Source organism: Schistocerca serialis, chromosome 5, assembly GCF_023864345.2.
Source record: "Schistocerca serialis cubense isolate TAMUIC-IGC-003099 chromosome 5, iqSchSeri2.2, whole genome shotgun sequence".
In the NCBI taxonomy this organism is placed as follows: domain Eukaryota; kingdom Metazoa; phylum Arthropoda; class Insecta; order Orthoptera; family Acrididae; genus Schistocerca; species Schistocerca serialis.
The window spans coordinates 468,721,749-468,729,038 of record NC_064642.1 but is presented as its reverse complement, the minus strand read 5'-3'; positions in this window follow the sequence as shown (position 1 = coordinate 468,729,038).

The window sequence follows — 7,290 nt, the reverse complement described above, 5'->3', positions numbered from 1 at the left end:
ATAAATTAGAATGTCAGTGGTATTTGTTGCAAAATTGTAGTACTAGTCGTTTACGAGATACCGAATATTGAAAAGTTCCCATACCGACACTACTACAATACCTGTGGTAGCGCACACTAAAGAAAAACACAAGTGCATACGCTAGTTATGTGGATTCCGATCAGTAACCCCGAAACAATTAACCACCATAGGTTGTGTTCAAAATGACCTCCAGGAGCGGCAATACACGCCTTTAGTCTGGTATGGAACGACGAAACGACTGCTGCACATTTGCCAGCATTTCAGTGGAGATGTCCGAGCACGCTGCAGTAATACATTGCTGCATATCATCGGGTGTAGTTGGTATGTCCTTGTAGACAGCGTCTTTCAGCTTTCACCACAGAAAAGATTCTACAGGCGTCGAATCCGGGGTATGGGCCGCAGTCCAACGATTTGGAAACAATTCGTGTAGACAAGCTGTAGCACTTCGTGCACAATGGGCTGCACAGCTATCATGTTGGTGCCACAGGTTCCTCCTAGCCCGCACAGGAACGTCTTCTAGCATTCGTGGAAGATGGTCTGTGAGGAAGCTGCGATACTTGTGCGCGTTCAGTGTTCCGTCTATGAGAAACAGGCCTATGAGCTGATTGTTCACTATCCAACACGACATGTTTACACTCCATGAACGCTGACGTTCCACCCGACGAAGCCAATGGGGATTATCAACACACCAATAGTGCAAGTTTCGGCAGTTTACGCACACGTGATTGGTAAATGTGGCTTCATCACTAACCAAGACACATGATAATATGAAGTATCCTGTCTTAATGTCTATGTACAGAAGTTAACACGGTTCTCACAATAGTTTCCATGCAACTCTTGATGGAGGGAAATGTGATAGGAATGAAACCTATGTCGATGGAGAATGCATAGGACACTTGCCTGACTCATGCCCTTTCTCATGCGATTGTGCAGGAACTAACGCTCGAATCAATTGCAACAGCAACAGGAACATTCAGTTTCACCTCTTCTGTTGTCACTTGTTTGCTGTGTTGTGTAGGTGTTACACTACCACTTCCACGTAACTGGTTGAAGAGATTGATTAGCAATTCCCAAGATGGCTGACGCCTATTGGGATATCTTGCCCCCATAAACCGTACAAGAACGAACTGTACCCTTCCTATACTTTCCATACACCATGAGCATATCTGCTCTTTCTGCATTGGTAAATCCCATCTTGCACTCACGACCTATTGCTTGGATTCTCACACACTAACTGACTATCAAGTCTCAATGCACTCAAGGAACACACAATCACACTGTAACAAACATACCGTCATACCTAGCAACTATGCAGGTTGAATGGCACAAACAAAAGTGGGTGTGGAAACGTTTCAAACTTTTTTCTCGTAAACGACTCTCAATAGAATCCTGCAACAAACACCACTGAGATTCTAATTTATCCAATTTTTAATCTGTTAACGTCAATAGGCATTGTTACATTTTAAAACGTTATGTTTGCAAAAAAAAAATACACTTTCTGAGTATTAATACAATCTGTTCATTGCATAACAGTACGAAACGCTGACTACCAATCCACTGTGCGAAAACTGCACATCAATAGCACTTTCAATTCCCGCAATATTTGCGGAGCAATTTCTGGGTGATCCATCCTGTATATCTACTGTTACCAGTGTGCAACTTTCGAAGTTGCGAGTATTGACCAATCAAAATCTTTGCTTCAACGCAAAATTTTTGACCATTAATTGTTCTCACACAACACTCCACTTACGTTTGTAAGTATGTGCCCAAAACTCTTTTTGTAATAAACAACACACGAGAGTTTGTAACACCGTAGCTTAGACACTACATACCTTTCGTTGATTCATTTTGCTTTCTGTTTATATATATATTTTGTTATGGTTTTAGGGCGCAAAACTGCTACGGTCATTAGCGCCCGGTCTGTTTATATCGTTGAGCTTTTGTAATTATTATTATTAATTCAATACTGTATAAAACATGAATAATCTTTTCTCAGTTGAAAACTTTGATGTATTTTAGATTGCAGGAAGTCTAATCTCTGTAACATGTATAATATGAGCAAATGATATGTTTTGTCTTCCTTATACAATCTCTTTGGTTATCTTTAAAATTGAATAATTTTTTAAATAATATTTTTGTAGAAATGTGAATATGTGCAAATGTTCGTTTGATTTAATATTTTTGGTTGCTTTTATGTAATTGCTGATCCTCATTTAGGGTTATTAGTTCTTTATATGTATAAAAGGTGTTGTGGTTCCCCTCGGGAACGGAACAGTGTAGCGCGCGCAAAATGTACTTGGCATGGATAGAAAGGTGGAACAAAGAGTCAGTCAGGAATCAGCTACTGAACCACCAGCAGCTCACGAAAAGGTTGTGTATTATATTGGTGCCGAGAGGGGCTTTTTTGTGCCGTTTTCCAATGTGCCAAAGCCTCGAATGGATGCAGTAACTAGCTGGAATTATGTTGGAATTGATATCTATCATCGCCACCAAGAAATGACTGAGTCCAGTAATTTTACCCGCAAATCCACCTACCAACATTCACTCGCCACCACATTGCGCAGTCACTGTAATGGAACAGAATAACTATAGTAGTGCACAGTGAAGGATCAGCTTATTGGATGTTATAGTGTGCTCAAATATAAGGTAAATTATATCTGAACTCTTGTACCTACCGTGATTTATCCTCAGTCACATATCCACTTAGGGTCCCTTCCATGCTACAGTGCTTACTGAGTGTCCTTTAGTGAAAGCATATTAAAGTTAATGTGTCAAAAGAGTGTGCTAAAACTAATATTGTTTGTAGAAAGGATATTACAAATATCTCAATTTCGTGTTTCACTGCAGTAAAAGTTCGTAACTGCAGCTGTTGAGAGTTACATGTTCATGCTTGCTAAGTGCTTGTTTCACTAGTGTAGTGAAAGTGCGTTTAGTTTGCTCTACTACCCCCTCCCCCCCCCCAATTGAAAGTTTTACAAATGCACAAAGTTACTTAATTATAGGAAGTTTCAATTACTCTTGCTACTCCTGTCAAGTTCTGTACAGTATTGGGTTCCTCTGGTGTATTGAAAGTGTTTATTAATAGTGTAACAGGACCCACAGTTTGTCTGTTGTGTTCAAGCTTAATAACGATTAATAGAAAGACCACTATCTATGAAAACAGTAACTTCTTTTATTCAAAGGTCAGTGAGAAAGTGTTTGTTAGTGAAATACATTTAACTTTCATTCTAAACAGAAAAGTATTTAGCTGAGAGAGACTTAACCTATGCCCAGTTCATAAATTTGCAGTGAACTACATTTACAATTTTTTTGGCAGATAGGAAAAAGTTTGAAAAGTAATACTGAACCTATGTCCAATTTATGATTCTATGGTGAATATTAATTCTAATATTGTGAGACCATCCTGTTTGACTAAGCACTGAAGACAATAGTGTGTGTCAGTATCTGTTGTACTTAGGCAAATAGTTTGTTCTGCTCTGACTATCACCTTAACGTTAACATATACTTGCGCTTGAGTTCATTGCACTCTGGGGTGGCAAAGTATAGGTTGTGTTTATCCATTAAAGTTATTCATGTCCAATTTCTTGAACAGGAATGTTACTCATTCTTATGCCTAATTAGGCTAGCGACCGTTTTTATTATTATTTGGACAGTGTAGATAGGTAAATTATGTTTGTTACTGTTTAAATATTTACGTAATTCTGACTTTCACTTCCGATAAGCCACCTCCGTTAGATATATCACGGTCAACTCAACAAAATTCCTTTCAGAGGGTAACACGGCACTATTACTTTATACCATAACAGGTTTAACAAAAATAATTTCATTATACGAACTACCTCCATCTTAGAGGTAATGGTATATCTGTAGCAGATGGTAGTGTTATAAGTTTCGTTTGGAGATGTGCAGATGCGACAAAACGTCGCCAACTGTAGACATATAGAGGTCTCCTACGCGGCGTCCTCTACAGGTGATGTCCATTTTGCAGCAGTTGACGGCACCAGGTAGTGACCTCATTGACTCAGCGAGACGTCAGAGTACTGTTACGTGAAAATCGTAGGGCAGTGAGGAGCATGACTTCAGTAATGAATACTTCAAGTAAATTTTAGGGATGCCAGCTTCAATAATTCTCTGCTATTTCTGCCACAGCACAGTATGAAAGCAATTACAATCATTGATTTCTTCTTCTGGTTGGTTGGTTAGTTGATTTCTGGGAGGGGATCAAACAGTGAGGTCATTGGTCCCATCGGATTAGTGAAGGATGAAGAAGGTAGGGGCCGTGCCCTTTGAAAGGAACTATCCTGGCGATTGCCTCAAGTGACTTACGAAAATCACGGAACACCTAAATCAGTATGGCCGGATGCAGGTTTGAACCGTCGTTCTCCAGAATGCGAGTCCAGTGTGCTAACCACAGCATCATCATCAAATAACTGCAGATTGCTGCCCATCCTGTCCACCAAATCATTTATGTATTCAGAGAACAACAGCGGTCCTGTCATTCTTCCCTGGTGCACTCCTGATGAGACACTTGTCTCTGATGAACACTCGCCGTCGAGGACAACATACTCGATTCTGTTACTTAAGAAGTCTTTGATCCACTCACATATCTGCGAACTCACTCCATATGCTCGTACCTTCGTTAACAGCCTGAAATAGGGCATCGAGTCAGATGCTTTTTGGAAATCTAGAAATATGGACTCAGGCTGTTGCACTTCATCTATAATTCGAAGTATATCATTCGAGAAAAGGCAAGCCGAGTTTCCGACGAGCGATGTTTTCTAAAACCATACTGATTCGTTGACGTAAAATTCTCAGTATCAAGACGGTTTATTATATTCGAAATGAGAATATGGTTCAAAATGGTTCAAATGGATCTGAGCACTGAGGTCATCAGTCCCCTAGAACTTAGAACTACTTAAACCTAACTAACCTAAGGACATCACACACATCCACGCCCGAGGCAGGATTCGAACCTGCGACCGTAGCGGTCGCGCGGCTCAAGACTGTAGCGCTTAGAACCGCTCGGCCACTCCCGCAGGCGAAATGAGAATATGTTCAAGGATTCTGCAGCAAACTAAAGTTAGGGATATTGGTCTGTAATTTTGTAGGTCCGTTCTTTTACCCTTCTTACAAAGAGGAGTCACCTGCGCTTTTTCCCAGTCGCCTGTAACTTTGTGTTGGGCGACAGATTCACAACTAATGCAAGCTGGGTAAGGGGCCAATGCCGTAGAGTACTCTTTGCAAAACCAAATTGGCATTCCATCCGGACCTGGTAATTTATTTGCTTTCAAATCTTTCTGCCGTTTCTCTGCGCAAGGGATGCTTATTTATATTAGTATGTCGTCCATACGGGACGTTCCGATCTGATGGTCAAATGACGGTATGTTTGTACGATTCTCCTTTGTGCACGATTTCTTGAACGTGAAATTTAAAACTTCAGCATTCGTTTTGGTATCTTCAACTGCCACACCAGGCTGGTTAATAAGGGACTGAATAAAAGCCTTAGACCCGCTTAGCGATGTGACACACGACCAGAATTTTCCCGGATTCTCTGCCAGATCTTTTGCTAAAGTGTGACGGTGGTAATTACATCTTTTAAAGCACATGGGACTGTTTCCCAAAGTGATTTGTGCACCAGGATCAAACCGACAGATGTTAATAACGGTAAGTAATGTCTTCAATTTGACCTTATTGTCTGACTAATCCGTTATACCTCGATACATTCATTGTTTACATATTCTAACAGAAAAAAATCGCAACAGCAAACAATAATTAATGTATATTTATGAAATTTTGGGAATACATGTGTCTTGGTAACATATTTGATTGATTAACATTGCAAGATCACAGTTTAATGTAAGCGTGAGATAAGGCACTGCAAATGTGAAATGCTGTTACATTAATAAACTGTTTAACGATCAGAATATTAAATGAAAGCATGCAAAATTGCATTCATTATGTTGGACACGTGCTGGAAATCAGTGTGTGGGATGGAGTCCCACACCTATATCACTTGGTCGGTCATTACTGGGACGCTTAATGGGGTTTGCGAATGACGTAGGAGTTGTCCAATGATGTGCCACGTGTGCTCGAATGGAGTCAGACCTTGGAATAAAGCAGGCCAAGGCAACATGTAGACACTCTGTAGAGCATGTTGGGTTACAACAGCGGTGTGGAATTTTGGAAATTTGTGGTCATCGGTCCCTAGGCTTACAAACTACTTAAGATAACTTAAGCTAACTTATATAAAGAACAACACATCCATGCCCGAGGGTGGACTCGAAACTCCGACGGGGGGTAGCCGAGCGAAGAGTGGCAAGGGGCCTAAGACCGCACGGCTACCCCGCGCGGCAAACAGCGGTATGTGGGCGAGCGTTACCGTGTTGGAAAATAAACCTGGGAGTGCTATTCATGACTGACAGCCAACAGGTGAAATCACCAGACTGACGTACAAAACTGCACTCAGTTGCGTGGGATAACTACGAGAGCGCTCCTGCTGTCATACGAAATCGCACCCTAGGCCATAACTCCAGGTGTAGGTGCAGTGGGTCTACCATACAGACAGGTTGGTTGCAGGCCCTCAACTGGCCGCCTCCTAACTATCACACGGCAATCACTGGCACAGAGGCAGCGCCTGCTTTCATCAGGAAACACAAAAGACCTCCAACCCATTCCGGAACGACCTTTGGCTTGACACCGCTGAAGTCGCAAATGGCGGTGGTTTGGTGTCACTAGAATGCACACTACAGAGTGTTTGGTTTGGAGCTGTCCAAGAAGTAACCGATTCTTAACCGTTCATTGTTTCATTGTAGTGCTAACTGCTGCTCAAATTGCTGCTGCAGACGCAGTGAAATGCGCCAAGTGGCAGGATCTTCTCGGCAATGTACATTCTCGTGACCATCGCCGTCAACAATCATGTATAGTGGCTACATTTCTGGCATTTATTTATGCTGTACCGCAGAAGGAACATACAGCTTCTCCTAGCCCTATTACATGACCTCGTTTACAGTCAGTGAGTGTTGATAATGTCGTCTTTGTCACCTTTCATTCTTGAACAACATCAACTCACCCACGTTCAATCTCAAACGTAACTCAAGATCAAGACCGCTACATCGTGTATTCAAAGCAAACCTGATTTTCATTCTCACAGAGGCGCTACTAGCTCCACTGTTATGCGACTGGCGCGAAATTTGAATAGGCATCATCTTTCAGATGTAGAAACACACCTACCAACTTTCGTTTGTGTCGCACAACTCCTCCTTGCTTTTG